Source organism: Lissotriton helveticus, chromosome 4_1 (genome assembly GCF_964261635.1).
Source record: "Lissotriton helveticus chromosome 4_1, aLisHel1.1, whole genome shotgun sequence".
In the NCBI taxonomy this organism is placed as follows: Eukaryota; Metazoa; Chordata; class Amphibia; order Caudata; family Salamandridae; genus Lissotriton; species Lissotriton helveticus.
The window spans coordinates 2113649084-2113675035 of record NC_136063.1 but is presented as its reverse complement, the minus strand read 5'-3'; positions in this window follow the sequence as shown (position 1 = coordinate 2113675035).

Here is a 25952-nt window from a genome sequence, read left to right as displayed (position 1 = left end):
CGTTTGTGACACCAGTCCAGTGAACTTACTGGGACGTGATTTGCTGTGCAAAATGAACTGTACCATCTTTTGCACACCAAAGGGAGTTGAAATTCAGACCCCAGATGAAGATGGCATCTATAAATTAATGTTAATCAGACCTGACTCAGAAATTAAACGAATGACTATGCAGGATTTGCCCAAAGAACTCCAAGAAGCAGTGAAGCCAGAAGTATGGGACTTTACTGGGAAAGATGTAGGGTTAATGAAAAACGTGGACCCCATACAGATAGCAATCAAGGACAATGCAGTATACCCCAATACCAAACCCTACAGAATGAATGCAGAAGTGAGAGCAGGTGTTACCCTGGAAATACAGAAATTGCTAGAAGGAAACATCATACAGGAAGTATTGAGTAGCCCATGTAACTCACCGATTATGGGCATCAAGAAGCCTAGTGGCAAGTACAGAGTAGTGCAGGACCTACGAAAAGTCAACAAGATAGTGGTCCCTTGCTGCCCTATTGTCCCGAACCCAGCAGTGATTCTGTATCAGATTCCCTGGGATGCTGAGTGGTTCACTGTGATAGACCTATGTCATGCATTCTTTTCCATTCCCTTGCATCCAGACAGCAAATTTATTTTCTCATTTGCCTTCAATGGTCACGTGTATGTCTGGAATAGGGTCCCTCAAGGGTACACAGAGAGCCCCTCTATCTTTAATCAGATCTTGAAAAAATGTTTGGAAACTTTGGTCTTACCTGGAAACTCTGTCCTAGTGCAATACATTGACGACCTCTTGGTGGCGTCTAAAAGTCATAGGGATTGTGTGATTGACACCATTGCCCTACTGAATCACCTGAGTGAGAAGGGACATAAAGTGGCCCCTGACAAATTACAGTTCTGTGCAAAATCAGTGAAATATCTGGGGCACCAGATAGAGAAAGGTGTCAGGAAAGTAACATCAGAAAGGGTGAGAATAATTCAAAAAATGCAGTTACCCCGTACTCAGAAAGAGATCAGAATGTTCCTGGGAGTGATAGGATACTGCAGGCAATGGATTCTGGGATTTGCAGTCCTAGCCAGGCCCTTGATAAAAATGACCAAGAGAGGAACACCGGATATTGTACAATGGGATGATGAAAGCTTAACAGCCTTCACAAAACTACGGGATTGTCTGTGTACAGCCCCTGCGTTGGGAATGCCAGACTATTCCAAGGAATTTGCCCTATTCTGTGACACTCGCGATAATTGCGCGTTGTCAGTCTTAACACAAGAACATGGCACAACCAGGAGGCCTGTGGCATATTTCTCTGCCACCCTGGATCCAGTGGCTGCTGGATTACCAGGATGTCTGAAAGCAGTAGCTGCTACCTGCACAAGTTTAGAGCAGAGTGAGTCCATCGTCATGGGACATCCTGTAACTGTGTATGTTCCACATGGAGTGGTAATTTTACTGACCAGGACGAAGACTCAGTATCTCACCCCTAGTCGGCTGACTAAATACGAGAGGATTCTTGTGGGTGCTGCAAATGTAAACATTGTCAGGTGCAGTATTCTGAACCCCGCCACTTTGCTCCCCGATCCAATGGATATGAAAGAGGGGGTGGATGATGAGCATAATTGTATTGATTTAACAGAATTCAGCACCAAACCACGCCCAGACATTAAAGAAACACCATTGCCTGTGCATGACAAAGAATTGTTTGTGGATGGTTCATGTCTAAGACATGAACAAGGAGGCCTGAGTGCTGCCTATGCGGTAGTCTCCTTAACCAAAATTGAAGAAGCAGGTTATCTATTTGAAGTAAAGTCTGCACAAGTAGCCGAATTGATAGCTATGATAAAAGCTTGCAAAATTGGGAAAAACCTACGCATAACAGTGTATACTGACAGTCAGTACTGTTATGGGGTTGTGCATGACTTTGGCCAGTTGTGGCTACAGAGGGAGTTCCTGACTTCATCAGGTACCCCTATTCGAAATGGAAAAGTTGTCCAAGACCTTTTAGAGGCAATCCAGTTACCAAAGGAACTGACAGTGGTAAAATGTGTTGCTCATAAGAAGGGCATGGACACCGTATCACTGGGAAATGATTTTGCTGATCGAGTGGCCCAATGGTGCGCCAGAGATCGATATATCATAAATCCAAAACGAGGGGGGCCCGGAACCAGCTGCCAACTTCAAGTGTTTGAAGAAGTGCCTACATGGGATGAAGTGAAGTAGTGGCAGCAGGCGGCACCTTGGCAAGAAAGAGAGAAGTGGAAGGAAGATGGGTGTAGACCAAGACGTGTGGATGGTGTCATCTTGGGCCCAACTGGTATGCCTGTGTTACCTAGACACTTACTTGGCACAATGGCGAGATTGATACATGAAGGATCACACATTGGTAGGGACGCCATGATTCTAGTGTTCCAACAGACTTGGTACAGTAAAAAGTTCAGGAAAGTAGCAGAGTCCCTCTGCCAGAGGTGCCTGCCATGTCAAAGGATGAACGCAGGCAAAAGAACTGCGGTGGAACTGGGTAAAATTGGGAGGTCAGGGGGTCCCTTTGTGAGAATACAGGTTGATTTCATCACCATGCCACGTTGTGAAGGGAAGCGATATGTCCTTGTCATGGTCTGTTTATTTTCGAAGTGGGTGGAAGCTTTCCCTACTCCCCAAAATGACGCAATGACAGTAGCTAAGTGTTTACTGAAAGAACTGATACCTAGGTTCGGGGTTCCAGTCACTATTGAATCAGATAGAGGCCGACATTTTCAGAATGATGTAATCGACGAACTCTGTAAGGCCTTTGGAATCACACAAAAGCATCACTGTGCGTACCGTCCAGAGGCTTCTGGAATAGTGGAACAAATAAATGGAACTATCAAAAACAGACTAGCAAAACTGTGTGATGCATCTGGCATGACCTGGGTGAAGGCCCTGCCCTTGGTCCTGATGGGACTCCGAAGTGTTCCTGACCGCAAGACAGGCATAAGTCCCCATGAAATCCTGATGGGAAGAGTGATGAGACAAGCATGGGTACCAGGAAGCAAACTGTTGAGTATTACTGATGATTTGGTGCTTGAATACTGCAAGAGATTAGGTGACCAAGTGCGTTCTATCTCTCCCCAGATCGGCGAAGACGCCATCCTCAATCCAACGACTCCTCTCCACAAACTGGTCCCGGGGGACTGGGTCAAGATAAAGAAGCATACTCGGAAGAGCTGCCTGGAGCCAAGGTGGGGAGAGAAGCGTCAGGTGATCCTGGTAACAACCACAGCAGTAAAGTGTGCAGGGGTTCCACATTGGATACACGCCAGCCACACCCAGAAGGTATTACCAGACGAAGAGCCTGAAGAAGAAGGGCGTCCAGCAGAGGACTCTGCAGGAGCCAGACCAGAAGTAGCTGACGACGTACAGCCCAGTACCAGTCAAGCTGCGGGATCAGCAGACGTTGGCCCAGGAATAGTTGATAACGAACTACCAAGAGCCCAGCCTGCTGAAGGGGTCCAAGAAGCTGAGCCAGAAGTAGCTGAAGACGAGCTGCCGAGCATATGGCCAGAGGAGTGGATACCATTGATTGATCTCACCGAAGACCCCATCAGAACAAGTGAGCGACTTTGGGAAGGTAGAGAGTGGACTAGAGAGGAAAAGCAAGGCACAGGCGAAGAACCTCAGGATCTTGAGATTCACATCAAAACTGAGGAAGGAGAAGGTCAGACAGGGACAGAACAAGTGATTGATACTCCTCCACTGACTCCTGATGTCGAGAAGGGACAGACTAGACATAGCGTAATAGTTCGAGCAGAAGAAAATCCAGAGATCGAAGTGCTTGAACAGGATCAGATAGGATTAGAAGAACGTGTTCAGGAAACAGAAACAGAGACATTTGAAAAACAAACTCAAAACTGTCCTGAACAAGGCCAGATTAGTAACCAGGCAGAAGAAATAGATGCTAGCCCTGGAACTAGTCAGATAGAAGGGGAAGAAACTGAAACAGAATTGCCACAAACTAATGAGAACAAGAGGGCAAGAGAAGAAAACGAAGTCCAAGTGCCAACTAAAAGACTTAAGAAAAGAAAGCACATTGAGCCTGGCTTTGTAAAGAAATTGAGGCTAAGGATAAAAACGGTGGAAGAAAAACGTGCAGAAGAAAGGAGAAGTGCTCGCATAGCTGAGCAACAAGAAGGTACCTCCAAAAGAAGGAGTGATCGAATAAAGAGACAAAACAAAAAGTACAAGTCTCCTGAATGGACGCTCGTTTTGGAAGAATTTGAAGAGCTTGATATAACTGACGAAAGCGACGGAGAACCCGTCCCTGAGTACTCTGCCGAAGAAGAAGACGAGCCACCGTGAATTTGCACAAAGTAAGCTACTTGTGTAAAGTCACAAAGAGGGGTCGAGAAACTTCTTCTGAGCCAAAATGTCTGATTCAAGCGTGAATGGTAGACCTAGTCGCAGTTGTTGCAAAACATGCTGCAAGGTATGTGTATGTAGTATAGTTATACTGATATTAGTTTGGATAGGACTAACAGTGTTCATTCCCTTTGCAGTGAGCAAAAATACTAATATTTACCCTACTGAAATTGTAAATACTGACAGTGAGGAGCTGACAACACAGACTGTAGCAAGACATGAGAGAGCACTGAAACAAACAAAACAAGACTTAGAAGCATCAGATGAGGGAGGACTACATTATCATGGAGTTAAGAACAGGACACACTTAAATGTTTTCGCAAACTTGTTAATACACTATGTAGAGACTATGGAAATTGAAGATTGCTATGTCTGCATGAAGCTACCTACCTCTGTGGCTGAAGGCGTGACATACCATCACCTGCCCCTGACATATGGAATCTCCTGTAGCATTTTAGCAAGCTTATTTTACAAAAGAGGACCGTTACAGTACTATTACTCTAACAATGACGTGATCTTTTCTGAACTTCCTATACGTTGGAACTTGAATCCTGTACATACCAAGAGTGACGTTACTCGCTATATGGGCGAATACTTTCTGACTATAGGTAATATCGACATAGGTGACGCACACAGAGATAACTTGACTTGTTCTTTGCGTGAGCAGGAAAAGATGTTCCTGAACATGGCAGAGAAAAGGAGAATAAAAATACAAAGAAAGGCAGATGACGAAAGACAGAAAAGGCCAAGATGGGCAGAGAACATGGAAGGCACCTCAACTGGTGGGGCGGGTCCTGCTCTGTTGCTGGATTTTGAAAAGAAAGGCAAGCTATGTCTTCACCGCGAGAAGACTAGCTATTATAATAACATTTTCATTGGTTCCAGTGAATGCAAACATAATTACAAGTTAATTGGAGGTTGGGGTTTCAAAAATGGGTCAGAGCCTGTGTTTCCTGGAATTTATTATATTTGTGGGGACAAGGCTTATTTCAAATTGCCGGATCACTGGTATGGAAGCTGCTATTTTGGCATTGTCTTCCCGAAAATATACCATGTGAATGGAGTTGCTGGAAGCAGTGAAAATACTAATGGCTTAGTGCGTAGTAAAAGAGAAAGCGTAGGTGAAATAATGGGTAGTATTTTCAGTGCACTGATACCTGGAGCGGGAGTGGTTCTGAACACTCACAGAATTTGCAAATTGTCCACTATAGTGGATGTGTTGTCTACTGACACAGCTCATGGATTTCTGCTGGTCAATACCGAAATGGTTGCGATCAGATCAATGGTTTTGCAGAACAGACTTGCTCTTGACACCTTATTAGCAAAAGAGGGCGGAGTCTGCCGGATGTTGAAGGCGCAACATTGTTGCACTTATATTCCGGACAAAAGTGTACAGCTCAAAAGATACGTGAAAAACATTACTAATTTGGAAAGGGAACTCAAACCACTCGAGGTTGACAGTGCCTGGAAGAGACTGGTAGATGGTCTCTCAAATGTAGGTCATTGGCTTGCTAGCTTAGGTAAAAGCTTATTGTTCAAGGTACTGATGCCAATTGGAATTATAGGTCTTATCCTATTCTTCATATTTGTCTGTTGCAAATGTCGTAAGCACACCAGAAAGCATCAAGTGAATGCGAGAGGAGTGAAACGAAGTGTGGATGAGCTTGAACTGGAGGAGATAAATAATCAGATATACAAAAGGGTGAAGAATTCTCACCCTACCAAAAATGAGAAAGAGAAGTTGAACAGATTGTTGGAAGAGATAGAGCTGTATAAAGTGTGAGAAGTTGGCATCTGGTTCCATTTATTTTGTGATGATAGTAAATATCATCAAAGAGGGGATTGATGAAGCAAAGCTTCACATTTGCGACTTGCTTTTGTCATGAACCTCGCTCATGTGTAACCAAGTAATAATTTGTACGTCTTACTAACCTTTATTTCATGTTTGAAACGAGGTAAATGAAGCTTGCGTATGTGTATTTCTAATACGATTAATTCGAGTCCGTAAAATGGCCGCTGCTTTGAAATAGCTTCTGCGCATGCGTCAGTCACACTCACGTGTCCTGACGTGTTTGCAGGTTTGGAGGGAAATAGTTGCGCATGCGTAATACATAGCTTTGGCAATAACGTGGTACTGCTCGTGCCATTGCTCTTGTGCCCATGTATATGTAGCTAACATTTAGACTGCATAGTATATTTTTATAGTGATAAGTTGAAAGTACAAAACCAATGATGTGTTTTCATATCGTTATTTCTATGTATTAATTTGTTCTCGCTTACTTTTCATGTACCGCGGGAAATGGGGGTCTGACTGAGCCGAAAGCCATCTTGGAGGTCCTTACTGCGCAGGACCGTCCGCCTGGGGAGAAGTCAACCTTGGCTGGTGGAACTCAGCCAGCTGGCAGGGATGGGCAAGATGCTCCTGAGAAACTGACCTGCGAACTCAGCAGGACGGAGTCATGTGTCCCTATTCTGAAACAATGTAAACTTGTCATTGTATTTCCCTGGACTTTCTCATGAGAACCCCAATCTCGCTAGGCGGTACCCAGAGATGTAAAGTAGGCATCCAAATAGTGTGTTCTGATTGGTGTGTTACCCAAATCCTACCTTAGGACCAATCCAAATTGAGGGATTCTGACACTTTGCAACATTGGGGGGTGGTACACCGTCCCCAAACTGTATATCTACCCTGGGTTCACCTAGGGAAGTCGTCCGACTTGTCCGGTTTAGCTGACCTGTCACTGACCCATCGCATTCAATAGGTGACTGAAGATACAGAGAGCTGCGGAGCACTCTGTCGGAAATTGACCATAGACTAAGGTTTTACTGAACCTTAAAGTGCTGGCGAAGCACTTTGCTGGGAGTTCGCTGACCCAATCGGGGTCTTGATCGATAGCTGCAGAGAGGGTGGAGCGCAGGCGTTGCTTCCAAACTGCGGGTGCGGTCCTGTCCTGAGGGGTTCCTGTCCTGAGGTCCTGTCCTGATTCCTAATCTGAGGGTTTCCTGTCCTGTCCTGGGTGTCCATTCTGCACCTGCTGTCCATTGAGGGGTATCCTTCCTTGAGGGTTTCCTGTCCTTAACTGACCCGTGGCCAGGGTTTGGTTTCCACACCAGTCTAGGTAAATATTGCTCTAAATTCTTTAAACTTGCACCTTTCTATTTTTCTGTCTTTTGCTTCAATAAAGACACACCTTTGAATATGTTGATTTTTCCATGATTTTGCCGCAAATTATTGAAACGTAAAGACATTGCATATTTTCATAACGTGTTCCCATGTTCCCCTACCTGTTAGAAATTGTATTTTGCATTGCAGTTTGTCATTTCCTGATATGGTCTAGAACGGCCTTACTTAAACTGTCCAAAGAACTTTTGCCCTAAATGCATAGCGTTTCCTGTTGCATCTCATATTAGCTTTTCCATGATTACCCTGACTTTATTTCTATATAGTTATGTACTTTTCATTATCTTGATTATCGATTGCCTTATTCTTGTAAATCTAATGCTTACTGAGAACGAACTTTAGATAAAGACTTTAAAACTTCCAGTTGTCCGTGGTCATTTTACAAAAGTATTGAATGTCATTTGAGTTATATTTTGCTGCCTTTCCTTTTACAGCTAGCTCCCTGATCCATTGTGGTCATAGGTACCCGTGTCGGTGGATGGTAAGTCGGGTATACTGAGGAATAACAGTAGGGAATTCACACAAATTGGTAGCAGCCCGTGAAGTCACCCGGTCAATGTATATGGTGAATTGAAATATATGGGCCCGAAGCCGGAAGCAGCGAAATTATTGGTTGGGTGACCTCGCGCGCTCTATCAGTACCTATAGTCAGAAAGTATTCTCCCATATAACGTGTAACGTCACTTTTGGTATGTACAGGATTCAGATTTCCACGTATAGGAAGTTCAGAAAATATCACATCTGAATTAGAATAGTAATACTGTAATGGTCCTCTTTTGTAAAATAAACTAGCTAATATGCTACAGGAAATTCCATAGGTCAAAGGTAGGTGATGATAAGTCACGCCTTCAGCTACAGAAGTAGGTAGCTTTATGCAGACATAGCAGTCTTCTATTTCCATAGTTTCTACATAGTGCACTAAAAGATTAGCGAAAACATTTAATTGTGTCTGGTTTCTAACTCCATGGTAATGTAGTCCTTCCTCATCTGATGCTTCTAAGTCTCGTTTTGTTTGTCTGAGTGCTTTTTCACGTCTTTCTACACTTCGTGTTGTCAGTCTTCAGTGTCAGTGGTCACAGTCTGAGTAGGGTCAATATTAGTATTTTTGCTTACCATAAAAGGAATGAAAAATGTTAGTCCTATCCAAATTATTATCACTATAGCTATACTACATATACATACTTTGCAGCATGTTTTGCAACAACTGCGTCTAGGCCTTCCATTCACGTTTGAATCAGACATTTTCGTTCAGAAGAAGATTTCTCAACCCCTCTCTGTAACTTTGCACAGTTAACTTACTCTGCGCAACTTCAGGTTAATTCGTCTTCCTCTTCTGTAGACTGATCAGCAATCGGTTCTCCGTCACTTTCGTCAGTTAAATCAAGTTCCTCAAAATCCTCCAAAATTAAAAATGTCCATTCAGGATCTTGGTATTTTTCGTTCAGTCTTTTTATTCGATCACTCCTTCTTTTGGAGCTTTCTCCAGCTTGTTCTGCAATTCGAGGACTTTTTCTTCTTTCTGCAAGTTTTTCTTCTACTGTTTTTATTCTCAGTCTCAGTTTCTTAATATATCCTGGTTCAATATTTTTCTTTTTCTTGAGTTTTTTAGTGGGCACTGTGTCTTGGCTCTCTTCTAACGCTCTTTTATTTTCGTTTGTTTGTGGCACTTCTGTTTCTGTCTCTTCCCTTCCTATCTGACTAAACCCAGGTCTTGTATCTATTTCTTCTGCCTGGTTACTAAGCTGGCCTGGTTCAGGTGAATTTTGAATTTGGCTTTCGAGTGTCTCTGTTTCTGTGTCCTGAACAAGTTCTTCTAATTCTATCTGATCCTGCTCAAGCACTTCAATCTCTTGATTTTCTTCTGCTTGAACTTTTGTACTAGTTCTAGTCTGTCCCTTTTCAATTTCAGGAGTCAGTGGAGGAGTATCGATCACCTATTCTGTCCCTGTCTGACCTTCCTCTTCTTCCTCAGATTTGATGTGAATCTCAATGATCTGAGGGTCTTCGCCTGTGCCTATCTCTTCCTCTCTATTCCACTCTCTATCTTCTTGGGTTCGCTCTCTTGTTCTGATTGGGTCTTCAGTTAGGTCGATTATGGGTATCCAATCATCTTGGCTGGTGCTCAGTTGTTCGTCATCAGCTACTTCAGGACCGGCGTCTGCAGACCCCTCAGCTGGACAACCTTCAGCTCCAGGTTCCTTGTCTGGAACTACTTTCTGTGTATGGCTGGCATGGATCCACTTGGGAACGCCTGCACACTTCACTGCTGTCGTGGTCACCAGTATTATCTGGCGCTTTTCTCCCCACCTTGGTGCAAGGCAACTCGAACGAGTATGCTTCTTGATTCTAACCCAGTCACCAGGAACCAACTTGTGAACTGGAGTTGTCGGGTTGGCGACGGCGTCTTCCCCAATCTGGCGAGAGATAGAACGCACTTGGTCACCCAGTTGCTTGCAGTATTCAAGTACCAAATCATCAGTAATGCTTAACAGTTTGTATCCTGGTACCCATGCTTGTCTCATCACTCCTCCCATTAGGATTTCATGGGGGCTCAGGCCTGTTTTCCGGTCTGGAATACTTCTGAGTCCCATCAGAACAAGAGGCAAGGCAGTAATCCAATTCATGCCAGTAGAGTCACACATTTTTGCCAACCTCGATTTTATAGTGCCATTTATTTGCTCTACTACTCCAGAAGCCTCTGGACGATGTGCACAGTGCAGCTTTTGTGTAATTCCAAATGCTCTACAGAGCTGAGCGATTATCTCATTCTGAAAATGTCCGCCTCTATCTGATTCAATAGTGACTGGAACCCCGAACCTAGGTATCAATTCTTTCAGTAACAGTTTGGCTACGGTTCTGGCATCATTCTGTGTGGCAGGGTAAGCTTCCACCCATTTTGAAAACAGGCAGACAATGACAAGGACATACCTTTTTCCCTCACAACGAGGCATGGTGATGAAGTCAATCTGAATTCTTACAAAGGGACCCCCTGATTTTCCAATTTTCCCCAGTTCAACTACTGTTCTTTTACCAGCGTTGAACTGTTAACACGTCAAGCACCTCTGGTTAAACCAGGTCTGCTGAAACACCAGTACCATGGCATCCCTACCAGTGTGTGAATTTCCATGTATTAGTCTGGCCATAGAGGCAAGCAGGTGCCTAGGTAACACAGTCATACCATTTGGGCCCACAATGACACCATCCTCACGTCTTGGTCGACAACCAAGTTTCCTCCACTTCTCTTTCTCTCCCGATGGCACAGCATGCTGCCACTCTCTCCCTTCATCCCAGGTAGGTACTTCTTCAAACACCATAAGTTGGCAGCTGTTTCCAGTCCCTCCCAGTTTGATATTTATGGACATGCGATCTTTAGCACACTGTTTGCCACTTGATCAGCAAAATCATTTCCCAAAGATACAGCGTCAAGGCCTTTTTTATGGGCAACACATTTGACCACTGCCAATTCTTTTGGTAATTGGATTGCTTCCAGTAAATTTTGTACAACCCTTCCATTCCGAATGGGGGTACCTGATAAAGTCAGGAATTCTCTTTGTAGCCATAATTGGCCAAAGTCATGCACAACCCCATAACAGTACTGACTGTCAGTATACACTGTTATTTTTTTGTCTTTTCCCAATTTGCAAGCTCTTATCAATGCTATCAATTCGGCTACTTGTGCAGACTTTACTCCAAATAAACATGATGCTTCTTTAATGCTGTTTAAAGAGACTACAGCATAAGCAGCACTTAGGCCCACCAGTTCGTGTCTCATACATGAGCCATCCACAAAGAACTCCTCATCATGTACAGGCAAAGGTGTTTCTTTAATGTCTGGGCGGGGTTTAGTACTGAATTCTGTCAGGTCAATGCAGTCATGCTCGTTCTCTCCCTGGTCTTCTACAACCATTGAGTCAGGGAGTAGGGTGGCTGGGTTCAGGATATTACACCGAGTAATAACTACATTTGTAGCACCCATGAGAATCCTCTCGTATTTAGTCAGCCGACTAGGGGTGAGATACTGGGTCTTTGTTCGGGTCAGTAAAATTACAACTGCATGTGGAACATAAACAGTTACAGGATGTCCCATTACAATGGATTCACTCTGCTCTAAGCTCGTGCAAGTGGCAGCTACCGCTTTCAGACATCCAGGTAATCCAGCAGCCACTGGATCCAAAGTGGCAGGAAAAATATGCCACTGGGCGTCTAATCAACCCATGCTCCTGGGTTAAGACTGACAATGCACAATTGTCTCGTGTGTCACAGAACAGGGCAAACTCTTTAGAATAGTCAGGCATTTCTAAAGCAGGGGCGGTACACAGGCAGTCTCGTAATTTAGTGAATGCTGTTAAGCTTTCATCATCCCATTCAACTGGGTCCTTTGCTCCTTTCTTGGTCATATTTATCAAGGGCTTTGCTAGGACTGCGAATCCCACAATCCATTGCCTGCAGTAACCTACAACCCCAAGGAACATTCTGATCTCTTTCTGAGTACGGGGTAACTGCATCTTTTGAATTATTCTCACTCTCTCTGACGTGACTTTTCTGATGCCTTTTTCGATCTGGTGCCCCAGATATTTCACTGATTTTGAACAGAACTGCAATTTTTCAGGGGCCACTTTATGTCCCTTTTCACCCAGGTGATTCAGCAAGGCAATGGTGTCAATCACACAATCTCTATGACTTTTAGACGCCACCAAAAGGTCATCTATATATTGTACCAAAACAGACTTTCCAGGTAAGACTAAGGATTCGAGGCATTTTTTCAGGATCTGATTAAAGATAGAGGGGCTTTCTGTGTACCCTTGGGGGACACGATTCCAAACATACACGTGACTATTGAAAGCAAATGAGAAAAGAAATTTGCTGTCTGGATGCAATGGGATCGAAAAGAATGCATGACATAGGTCTATCACAGTGAACCACTCAGCATCCCAAGGAATCTGATACAGGATCACTGCGGGATTCGGGACAATAGGACAGCAAGGAACAACGATCTTGTTTACCTTTGTCAGGTCCTGTACTACTCTGTACTTGCCACTAGGCTTCTTGATTCCAATTATGGGGGAATTACACGGGCTGCTCATCACTTCTTGTATGATGTTTGCTTCTAGCAATTTCTGTATTTCAATGGCAACTCCTGCTCTCACTTCGACACTCATTCTGTAAGGCTTGGTATTGGGGTAAACTGCATTTTCTTTCATGGCTATTTGTATGGGATCTACATTTGCCATTAATCCTACATCCTTTCCAGTAAAGTCCCATACTTCTGGTTTCACTGTCTGTTGAAGTTCTTCAGGTAAGTCTTGTATAGTCATTCATTTAATTTCTGAGTCAGGTCTGATTAACATTAACTTGTAGATGCCATCTTTGTCTGGGGTCTGAATTTCGACGCCCTTTGGTGTGCAAAAGATAGTACAGTTCATTTTGCACAACAAATCACGTCCCAGTAAGTTTACTGGACTAGTGTCACAAACGACAAATCTATGCATTTCTTTAAAGTTCCCTATTGTAATCTCCATGGGCTCAGTAACTGGGGTACTAATCAATTGATTAGATACACCTACTACCTGGATTGCTTCTCCCGAGAGGGGTAGGTTTGGAACGTCCGCTGTTCTCACAGTAGAACGGGTAGCACCAGTGTCCAACAGAAAGGTGACATCATTTCCATCAACCTTTCCTTCAATGTATGCCCTGACTGGTCTACCGGCAAGGAGGCGCCAAGTACACACTCCTTGTCCTCCCCTCTCAGGCCCCGTCAGTACTGGTCATCACAGAGAAAAGTGTAATTAAATAAATACTGCGAAGTTGCTGCATTTCTGTTCTCATTGCCTCCCCAGATTTCTATGTCGTCACCCTGCGGTGATTTTCCCCTAATATTCGGTTTTGGCGCTCGGGGCACTTGGAATGTTTTTACCTGCTGCTGGGTCTTTCTTGATCTTTCATTCTGCGTCTGTGGAATTAAATCAGGGGTTTGGGTTTTATCATGCTGTAAATACGGACACTCGTCTCGCCAATGTCCAATTTCCCCGCACTGGTGGCAGGGGAATTTCTTTTTAGCTTCTTCTCTGCTCATTTTTACTTTGGGCTTTCCCCCACCCCCAGGGCCTTGATTTTGGGTACTTTTACTCAATTTACTAAATTGCTTTTCCTGTTGTTCTGCGAGCTTTACCTGTGCCCACATCACCTTTTCCTTGAGTGCCTTTTTCTTATCTGCCATCTCGTCCTCACAGTATTTTGCATACCGTAGGACCTCGTCTATTTTCTTGGACTGCCAACAGATTTTGTTATCTTTGATCCACTGACAAATTTCGGGTCTTAAACCGTTTACAAACCTGTAAATGAAGTGAGTCATATCCTTCATCTCGATGTTATCTATGCCGCTGTATGTTTTAAACACCTGTAACAGTCTTTCATAAAAGGAGTGCACAGTCTCGTCCCTTTCCTGCGTGGTTCTATCTATTTTTGTCCAATCAGTTTCTTTTGCGGGCACTTTTAGCTTTAAATGTTGAATTACTTGTTCGTATTTTCTCATCACTTCTTTAGAGGGTTCCCCTGTTCTAGAGTCCCTCTGGTACTCCTCACTAGGCCAGGCTATGGCTATTTTACACTTGGTCCATAAGTCTACCGGAACCACGATGTCAAAGAACCCATCCAAATCTTTCCACAGGCATTTCTGTACCTTTACAAACCTTTCCACCTGCCTGTACCAGTCCACAGGCTTCTCTCGTAATTTTGGGAAATCATTTGTAAAGGACACAATATCCTGTCTGGACCATGGAACATGCACGTATTTTCCACCTGGTACTTCACGCATAGGACATAACTGTTCTGGTTTATCAGCTTCCTTTAGGACGAACTGAGGAGTCACTTGTTTAGATCTAGCCTCCTCTTTCTTCTTGGCCCACCTGGCTTTCCACCTGTCCACATCTCCCCATTTCTGTAATACTGTCAATAACTGTTTGACCTGTGCCTTCTTCCCTGACATGTTCAGGTTTTCCAGATCCTTGTCTGAGAAATCTGCTCTGTACGGCTTTTGCAAAGGCTTTGATTTTGAGATATCTATTCCCATACTAGCTGCAGTGTCAGTTAGTTTTTCATGGAGTACCCTGGCATTTCGAGTAAGGCTCTTGCAGATAAACAACAGCTCTTCTTCTGTGTAGGTATTTAATCGATCTAATCCTACATTTCCTGCCATAAGTTCTTCTATTTCTACTCTCAGTTTGTAGAGATCTAGAGGTTTTGACTGAAGAGTTTGTTTTTCTAATTCTCGACTCCATCTCTCAATTTCTTCAGGAGTTACTACCGTGACACTCTTAGTACCCGAAGATGATTCCATTTGAATCTCCCTCGCATTAAAAGGATTATGTCTTTTCTGCATCCTTTTTCCTGGTTCCCTAATGGGCAGATCCATTAGCGACACTTCAGACTCACATTCACTTGTTAAGTCGTCTACAATTAAGGGCTCTGATCTCGGTTGGGCTACAACTGGGGTAATAACTGGAGTTCTTGGACTTCCCGGTCGATCCCCATACAATGGAACCACGGGTCCAATAGTAACCGGAATTGTTAAAGACTCAGGACTTGCATTCAACTGAGAAATCCTTTGAATTATTTCAGCTCTCTGCTTAGCTAGTGCTTCTCGTTCTCTGTCCTCCAATATCCTTTCGACTGCATTGTCATGTAATACTTGTGGGGTTAAAGTTGGAGCACAACTCGGGGCAGTGGGAGGTGTCTCTCTGGGTCTTTCACCATAACTAGGTCTAGGGGGCAAAGTACCTGTGCCTAGGGATCTTGGTTCTTCCTCATATGGAGGGTTCAGGAACGGCATTCCTGAACCGGATGGTCTTGCCTCACCTTCGTAGGGAGATCTAGAGCAAAAGTCTCTTTCACAGGAGTATCTTGCGTCCCCACTAGCTGAAATTCTTGGATAAATATCCCTTGCATCTACGGGACCTAAACTCTTGGTATAGGGAGGTATGAAGCAACCCCCTCCCACACTGGCAGATCTGGCCTCCTCCTGGGGTGGAGGTCTTCGAGAATTATCCCCCTCACTGGAAGGTCTATTTCTTTCATTGTAAGGAGGCGGACTTCTCATAAAGAGGTCATCTAACAATTCATCATCCGACTCTCCAATAGGTACCCAATGTTTACACTTTTCTGTCTTCTTTCCCCCCCCAGGAGGACCACCCACTGGCATCATTGGAAACAGTCCTTCTACTATCATATTCTGTCTCCACCGTTTCATCTTTTTGTCACGGGTCTCTTGTTTCAGTTTCGGATAGAATTTAGTTAACCCTTTATCCATCCGGGGCTTATCCCTTTCAAAAGCTTCGATTTCCCATTCCTCCAGTGCTTCGTACTGCGTTAATCTAGGTCTGGGATGTAAATCATTCATTCGGGTTCTCAAATTAAATAGAATTCTGCCATTAAATGTACCTTCTAACGGAAAAGCCAATACTCCGTCATCTTTCGTGTACTCCACCCAATTTTCCAACCATACACACGAGTGGTACCCTTTATCAAACATCATGAAAGATGCGGGAGTATTCGGTTGCGGAATGACAACACCTTCTCTGGTTTTAATCGGCTTGTCTTTTTTGAAATAATTCTTCACCTTATTTACAAGAGATATTTTTCTCTTATTTCCGTACATAATGTCAGTTTTAACACCTTTCCACTGATCGTTCTCAAACCCTAGATGTCGCGGATCAGGTCTAGTATGCGGTCTGTACGAATGCCACATACGATTTCTTCGAGTGACTTTGTTTACAAAATCACTCCAATCCAAGTGCGTTTCTTATTTTCGTGCGACCAAGGAAAAGCACGAATTTAAATATTCTCGACCAATGGGTGCGCGGCCTTTCGCGAGACAGTTCTCACGCTTTGGCACTCACCCCTCCTTCACAATTCCAGCTCCGCTATGCACCCGCTGCGTCTACCAATCCCAGCGCGGCACAGAGTGACGTCAGAGCAGCTTCGCGACTGACTCCCTCCTTCACAAGGTAACGGAAACTTTCTTTCTTTCTAAAGTGCTAGTGCTTGGTTATTTAACAACGAATACACATTCGCCACTGTACTCAAGTGTCTAGACAGGAAAGATTTGTTTCACTGCAAGTAAACTACTTCCATTTACTTTTCACACACTACGGATAGATCTCTTCTGCCTACCCTTCACACAAGCATTGGAGAACCTGCTACTTCCCTAGACTCATCCACCCTTCCGGGATATATCCAAGTCTAGAGTTTCACCAGCGAGCCCCTTTTGCTTTCACCCAAGCTCCGATGAACCTGCTACTTTTCCAGTGTGACCCTTACTAGGTTATGCCACAATAGGAATTTTGCCAATGAACCTCGTTGCTAACATTTATTCAAACATAGATTCAGAAAAACCCTAGTTAGTGCTTCCAGTTCTACCTAACCTGCACTAACCTTCCTAGAGTAAGTGACCTCAAAGCAAGTGGATTCTCTTCACCACTCGCTATTCAATTCCCCGGGGATTCCCAACGACATAGAAGACGTTTTACGAACGAATGGATTAATACATATAACAGTATAATAACAAGAATAACGATTTTAAAACATTTCATAATATTTCAAAGCAAACATTTCAAGTGAGTGATCAAATCACCTGAACTGCCTACCCTCCCAGCAGCAACAAGGTTTGTTACTTAGCAGCATCCAACTTATCTAACTTAACTAGTCCTACTTAACCTTAACTAGTCCCTAACCATTACCTCTGCTACCAGAAAATTACTGATAGAGATCGTGGGTCACCCGACCAATAATTTCACCATATAGTTCTCGGGCCCATAAATTTAAATTCACCATATACATTAATCAGGCGACCTCACAAATCTACCATCAGCAACCCTGATTCCTTCCTATTGTATTCTAGTGTACCCGACTTACCATCCACCGTTACGGGTACCTATGACCACAATGGATCAGGGAGCTAGCTGTAAAAGAAAGGCAGGCAAAATACAAACCCAACTTCATGAACTTTGATTTTCATAAAATGACCACGGACAACTGAGACGTTTTAAAGGTTTTATCTAGAAATCAGTATCTGCGAGTATTAGGCTTACAGTTAAAAGGCAATTAATAATTAAGATAACAGAAAACACGTAACCATACAAGAAAATGTAAGGGTAAATCATTTAAGGTTGTAAATAGAGTGACAGGGAACACGCTAAGTAGACTTAAACTGAAACTCAAGAATGGACATTTATAAATGAGCAAGCTTATTGCATGTACTAAAATATTGCTATTGGGACGTACTTCATGAGAGAGAATTTAGAAACTTATACACCTATAGAAAGGGTAAAAGGTGGAAACCGCTATAATTCTAACATCATATCGTTAACTGTAGGTTTCAGGAGAAAAATATAAAACACATCTAATTCATAAATAGTATGGGAAAGAATTGTGCTCTAAAAGGTAGGGTAACATAGGAACATACTATGAGAATAAAATGCAATAGGTTTTCATATGGTAGACTGCGGAAAGCATGGAAAATATAACATGTGCAAAAGTATGTCTTTATTAAAGCAAAGACAGAAAATAGAGAGGTGCAGTATAGAGTTCTCAGCCCTATCTATATATTTACCTAGAATGGTGTGAAAACCAACCCTGGCCACGGATCAGTCAAGGACAGGAAATACCCCAAGGAATAGCAGTCATCAATGGAACAGCAGGTGCAGAATGGACACCCCAGGACAGGACAGGAAACCCAGATCAGGATCAGGACAGGACCACCAAGGCACGACCAGCACCCGCAGTTCGGAAGCAACGCCTGCGCTCCACCCTCTCTGCAGCTATCAGTCAGAACCCCGATTGGGTTAGCGAACTCCCCAGCAAAGTGCTCCGCCAGCACTTAAGGTTTAGTAAAACCTTTAAAGTCTATGGTCAATTTCGGACAGAGTGCTCCGCAGCGCTCTGTAAATTCAGTCACCTATTGAGTGCGTTGGGTCAGTGACAGGTCAGCTATTCAGACAAGTCGGACGAATTCTATAGCTAAACCTAGGCTAGTTATACTGTTTACGGGTCAGTGTACCACCCCCAAATGTTGCAAAGTGTCAGAATCCCCAATTTCGATTGGTCCCAAAGTAGGCTAGGTTAACACACCAATCAGAACAGACTACTGTAAGCCTAAATTTACATTCTTGGGTACCGCCTAGCAAGATTGGACTTCCCATGAGAAGTTGCACTGAATACAATAGGAAGAAATACATTGTTAATAATGTAACACATTTCAGCTTCTCTGGCTGGGTGAAGGTGCATCTTCCCAGGCACATCTTGGCAGCGACTTTCTCTTGACGCTGTGTCAATGCCACCACGCTACTTCTGGTTCTGCGCAGTACTGCACTCCAACATGGACTCCCAAGCACCCCATCACCCCTCCGTACCGAGGATACATGAAAAGTAAGCGAAAACAAATTAAAACATAGAAATAAATGATATAAACTACATAACATGATTGTGTACTTATGAATTATCACTATAAAAATATACTATGCAATTATATATTAGTGCAATACACAATAACACGAGAGCATCTGCACAAGCTTCACCATATTATTACACAAGCAGCCATCTTGTGGCTATTACGCATGCGCACCCTTTCCCTCCAGAATTGAAATTACGTCACGTCACGTGAGTGTGACTAACGCATGCGCAGAAGCAATATTCTAACCGGCGGCCATTTTAAAGACACAAATTAATCGTATTAGTAAAACACATAGGCAAGCATCACTAAGATACATGTATATAGTAAAATAAAGGAAATTAGTAAGACGTATAATTAGATTACAGAGTTATACATGAATCGAGGTTCTTGATTTCAGCAAGTCGCGTAATGTGCGAAATCTTGCTTCATCACTACTGTGTGTATGCTTCAATTGTGCCTTGGCTAACCGTACCATCTCACTTCCTACCACTGTATTCTCGCGCTATGTCTGCTTCCTGTCTCAGCTGTCTCAGCCAGAATGTCTGTCTCAAGCGTTAGGCTCTAAGCAGTTAGAGAGATACGAGTGTGTCGGTGCCGCATACCCGCCCCTCTAATCAGGGACCTCTTCAAACTGCACCTTCGTCATGCTCCGAGTTGCCATTGCTGAATCATTGGGCCCGAGACTGTTACTTTCCCCCTGCACTCTCCCATTGAGGTAAATGTTGTACAATGCCCAGAAGTTCTTAGGGCGGCTCTTGGGGGGAAGCAATTCACTATAGTTCTCTGCTTGGGTGCAGCAATACAACATGTCTCGCGCCCACCTAGCTTTGGTCGGGAGCGGACCTCTCAGCCAACATAGGGCAACTACTCTCTTAGCCATTAACATTCCCATGTCCACAAGTCTACGGATTGCTACCGGATGCCGCTTGGAGTTGCCGATAAGTGCCAGGCCCGGTTCCGGGGCAATGTCTATTTCCAAGATTTTACTCATTTCCGAAAAGATGTCGCCGCAATAAGACTGTACGCCTGGGCAGTACCATGCAAGATGCATGAAGTCAGCGTTAGCCGCATGACAGCGTTCGCAGTCTGCAGTTTGCCGTAGACCATATCTGTGGAGTCTTTCCGGAGTATAGTACACCCTTTGCAGAAACTTAAAATGGAACAGCCTGTGCCGACAATTGAGCGATATTCGCTTCATGTTTTCACAGCAGTAGCGCCATAAAGCGTCATCTAACGGAGTACCCAGATCATTTTGCCAAGCAAGTCTCGCTTTCATGAGTTGATGTTCTCCCTGCGATCTAGCAATCTTATAAAGGTTTGTTAGAAGCTTCCGGGGCTCCTTGGTCTTAATGACATAAGTCAGTTCAGGAACCTCTGGAGGTTCCGCCAGGTCTGGGCCTAGCTGCCCCAAAAGTGCGCTTCACGTCCTGTGAAGTTGAAATCGCTGCATCATGGGGGTCTCATTGCAGTCTCCCCGCACGTGATCCCACGTTTTGGCCACGCCATCCTGAAACAAGTCACCAGCTCTATGAAGACCTAGTTTCGCCAATTCTTTAATGACACTCTTCTCCCCCATAGTGGAAAGCCAAAGCATCCACTCCAGCGGCATTTCTGGTGAATAAAGCAGCGCCCCTCCCTATCTCTGCAGAAGCGAGTGCCATGCGTGGTTGGTAGCCATTATGGAGTCCAACACACCCGTTCTGCGGCCTAGTGGCAAGCAAATCGTAGCCGGAAGCTGGTGCGGATGCGCAAAAAGCCGCTCCATTCGTACATGCGGGATCATCTTGTCACCGTGTATCCACGTGTGCAGGTGCGAGGCCTGCGCCGCTCTGTAATAAAGTTCAAGGTCTGGGGCCGCTAGACCCCCCATGCTGTAGGGCAGAGTGAGGGTTGTCCACTTGACCCTGGGTTGCTTACCTGCCCATGCTAAGCTCATCATCAGACTCGTCAGTCGTTGAAAAAAGACTTTAGAGAGGACCATCGTAAGAGCGTTAAAAAGGAACAGGAACCGCGGCAAAACCACCATTTTCATTATGGCTATGCGTCCCAGCAGAGTTAGAGGCAGTCTGCTCCAGAGCTCTATATCCTCCTCCAGCTTACTAATCGCCCTTCCATAGTTTTGGCTAATTAGCAGGTCCGGGTCAGTGTGTAGTCGTACCCCAAGGTACCGGATCGGGTCTTCGGACCACTGCAGGGGGTACTACGTGTCAACCCGCACAGTCACAGGTGTGAGGGGAAAGACGATGGATTTAGCCCAGTTAACTTTAAGGCCGGAGAGCGCGCCAAAATGGACCACCTCTCTCAGCATTGGGGGTAGGTTCGTCGCCGGATCATGCACATAGAGTAGCGTATCATCCGCATACATAGATACTGCTCTGTGATTTTTTACAATTGTTACCACTAAGAAATACCTCCTTTTTCCCTTCACTATAACATTTGTGTGTATAAGGTAAATTCCAGGTTGACTTGATGTATCCTTTACCCAACCTTTCATACAGGCCTGCTGGTATATATTTTTGGCAATACTTAAACTGGAAAGATGTTATCGGAATTGGAATTGTTCCGTGTATTATCCATTCAATGACAGGTCTCTCTGACATTGTCAATGGTAATCTCTCAAGTTTTTCAATGCTCAGAATTGTATAGTCTGCTCCTTTTTATGCCAAACTGATTTGTTTATCAGTAAGGTTAAAAATAGAAAATAATGACATTATGTTGATTAGACGCCATGGCACGTAGCCTGAACGCAGATTTTGTAACGTCCAGCCTAGCTGTACAATAGAACGCAATTGGGACTGACCATGTTGTAACATTAGTAAGTCCTGCTCTATGATATCAATAGCAGAGGATACAATGCTGTCCAGTGAATATATTCTGGAGGACAGAGTCGTTAACCCATTGTCCACTACAGAAAGTGATTTTTCCAAATTAATACGATCAATTTCTCGTATTTTTTCTGCAGTTTCAATTTGCGTCACTTTCCAAGCTTCGTTGTAAGCAGCGTATATACCGGCGTATATGAAACGTTTTTGACGCTGTTTGCGAGGTCCCAGTATGAAATCTCGCAAGTCAGCACCTTCTTTAAGTAAAGTCAAGTGTTGCTTAATTTCAGCCAGTGTGGATTTCTGTAGCCATTTGAGGCATAGTTTCCCTACACTGTATGTTGTAACTATCCCTGGATGTTGTCTCTGGGAATATCTTGGGTCTGGCCTTGTCTGTTTGAACCCCTGTATTTTGTTCAGGAATCTATCTTGACAGTTATTTGTGTCTGTGGGGCAGATCAACCATTTTTTCCAATCAGGATTTGTTCTGTTTTGGTGTAAAATATGGGATACGTCTATCTCCACATCTGTAGTGCTATTACTATCAGGTATGGGCTTTGGAATAGACGGTTTGTTTAAGTCTTTTATCTTGGCTAAGCCGAGACAGGTTGTTTGTTGAATGGTGTCATTTAGGAATATTATCTGTTCTGGGATCATGCAGGCTCTAAATAATGCTTCTAGACCTTGTACCTGCCAGTCTTTTGTACCCCAGATGGTTTTTGTTTCAATATTGTTTTTCCAAAATTCAAAACCAAATGTAACCATTTTTTCATAAAATGTTTCAGAATAAATCAATTTAGTATTTGTCAACATTGTTTTCATTCCTGTCTTATTTAACATATTAAAATAAAACGTTTCTGGATCAGTGTTGTTAAACCCTGAGAAGTATGGGTATTTCTCATAAAATGTTTTCGAGCTGCCTTTTGGCAGTGTTGGACAATGTTCCCATTGGTTATAAGTAAAAACATTCCTAGGATTAGCAGATTTATGCAAATAGTGATGACCATATGATTATAACAGTACATTTCTTCATAGTTTGCTGAACCCTGCAAATAATATCGTTCTGTGAATTTTGCTGACATTTCTAAATCTGACATCATATTATTAATATTTTCAAAGTCCCAATCATCAGAGAAAGTACTTGGTTTTACAAAGTCACTTAATGAAACCTTGACCTGATGTGGATATTTCAGGAGCTCAATCAGGCCATAGATTTCATATTCGGTTTTGTCCCATGCTACCCCACCGGGTATTGGATTGGCTGTGATGTTCACTGATGACAGTTCTCTTTTCTCGATGTGAGATGATTTGTGTGGTTTTAGGACCAAGTTGATGTTCTGGCTTGCTGTGTCCATTGTACTATATTTTCCATCAATAAATCTACCCAAACATAAAACCATGATGAGCCAAAGCAGGAGGAAAAGTACACCTAACACAATCCAAAATTCAATCCACGGTTAAATCAGATATGTTTCTTTTAGTTGATGAATGAGTTCAGTCATTTTTTGTTTAAAAGTTTTTGTTGCTGGCGTTTCTTCATGTTCACTTGGATCATCAGAAAATTCATCGAAATTGATGAAGTAGCCAGATGCAGTTCTGTCAATTGTTGGAATTGCTTCCGGATTTTCTTTAGTCTTTGAATCTTCTTTTGTCACATTAGTATAGTCTGAAGCTACATCATTGTAGACAGGTGTTTCATGACGAACTGTTGCAATTTGGGTTTCAAGAGGCACAAGTTCCATGGCTTTGTTGCATAGTCCTTTTTTATTTACTGCAGGTTTATCAAAAGTGATTAGTCTCTCAGTTTGAACCTCTTGGATTGTAGCAAGGTTTGGTCTTCTGCTACTTCTTGGGTGTCCACTGGGCCTACTACTTATTATTGGCCACACGATTGTGGTTTTACCAGGTCGATGGATACAACTCTGTTCTCCTTTTTACCAGCAAGGGGCGGTAGTACAACTGATGTTGTTCCGCTGACAGCTAAGACAGGTACTGCTTTTCTGTAAGAAGGCCCAAATTCCTTCTTTACCGCGATCTTCTCTCTGACTAGATCCCCAATCTTTGGCATCCAGACAGGTCTTGCTGGGAAAGGTGTTTTTTCTTCAGTGGCTGTTGGCTTTAACTTTGTGTTACTTAGACTTCTTCTTGTTTCATTTAAGTCCTGTAAAACAGCCAAACGATCTTTGATTTCAAAGGCTTTTTCTTTCACCACTGAAGTCTGACAATCTAAGTCCTGGATTTTCATTCTAGTACCAAACAATAGTTCGTAAGGAGTGATACCTTTTAGAGAATTTCTTGGCAGATTGTTAAGACTACGTTGGACACTTGTTAGATGTTTGACCCACCCATCACCCGAACCTAATACCCTCGCCGTTATAGATTGCTATATGTCACGGTTTTTTCTTTCCACTACCGCATTTCCCTCAGGATGGAAGGGAGAAGAGTACCGTAATGCAATGCCCATGCTGGTCATGGCCCCTTTGTAAGCTCGAGAGCTAAACGCAGGACCCTGGTCAGAATGTAGCATGCCAATTGCGTATGTGCCGATAAAGACTCGCAAATATTTTATAACAATTCTGGCGTCAGCCGAGCGCTGGGGCCTACATCTTAAGTGAATTTTGTCTTAATAATTAATGGACCGCCTTTTTCCTTCTGGATTTTTGCGTATAGATAGCCTAATGCTTTCTAATAAAGGTATCTGGGCTGGTGTCTCGTCCGGTTCCCCACTGCAATTTCTATTGCAGTTCTGACAATTAGTTGCAAAGTTGTAAATTTGCACGCACATCCCCGGCCACCAGTATTGTGATTGTAATTCTATTACAGATGTCAAGATCTCTTGGTGCCTCAGACCCTGTCCCATATCTGCTTCTTGAATCAAGTAAGCCCTCCGGTTCGTGTTTGGAATTACTCTATCCCCCACTCCTTTCCTGCCATCACGCGCATTACCTCGGATTCTTAATTTTAACTTGCACAGCTCGATATTTTTAAATTTGCGTCACTGTAATTGCGCAGCTGTATTTTACTGTTGTTTAATTTCTGAGCGCTGTTACCGCTGTCACCTGGGGACTAGACAGGCTTACCTGCATTTAAATTGTGCCCCCACAAGCCGCGTTTGCGAGACTGAGTTAGTGGGGTCCCTGGTCCTGGTGATTCGTCCGCCATCTTGGGTAGGTAGTGACGCTCTGGGAGATTCTCAGGCGCCATATTGGTTGGGGTTAGAGGCTCGAGCAGCCGGAAGCCCGCACTTGGAGAGCTTATAAAAGCTGCTCCTAGCTCTCGTTTTTCAGACCTTTCCTGCCATTACGCGCATTACCTCGGATTCTTAATTTTAACTTGCACAGCTCGATATTTTTAAATTTGCGTCACTGTAATTGCGCAGCTGTATTTTACTGTTGTTTAATTTCTGAGCGCTGTTACCGCTGTCACCTGGGGACTAGACAGGCTTACCTGCATTTAAATTGTGCCCCCACAAGCCGCGTTTGCGAGACTGAGTTAGTGGGGTCCCTGGTCCTGGTGATTCGTCCGCCATCTTGGGTAGGTAGTGACGCTCTGGGAGATTCTCAGGCGCCATATTGGTTGGGGTTAGAGGCTCGAGCAGCCGGAAGCCCGCTCGGCGTAATACTATAACTAGGATGTGTAAGCAGACGCGCAGCGGATGCGTGCAGCGGAGGCGCCGTAGATGCGCCGGAGGTGCGCCAGAGGTAAGCCCGTTTGCGCCCGTTCGCGACCCGGGCGCCCCTGGCGCACCTGCCTCACCTGCCCCTCCATACCCTGCTGCTCCCCGCCCTGCTACCACTGAGGACTTAGAGCCCGAGCCCATCCTCACCCCGCATAAGACATTGTCTTGCGGCTTGTTGAATGCACGCTCTTTGATAAAGCACCACGCTGAGACTGCCTTATTAATTGAATCGTCACAGCTAGATATATTGTTCGTGACTGAAACGTGGGCCACGAAGGACTGTGGCATGGAATTGGGCTGGGCTTGCCCGCCAGGCTATTTGATAAAACACACCCCCCGCACCTCAGGTAGGGGTGGTGGGGTAGGCTATATCTTCAGAGATTCTATCTCTTTGACCGAACTGGTGACTACGAAGGTAGCAGGGTTTGAGCTTATGGGCTTTTCCA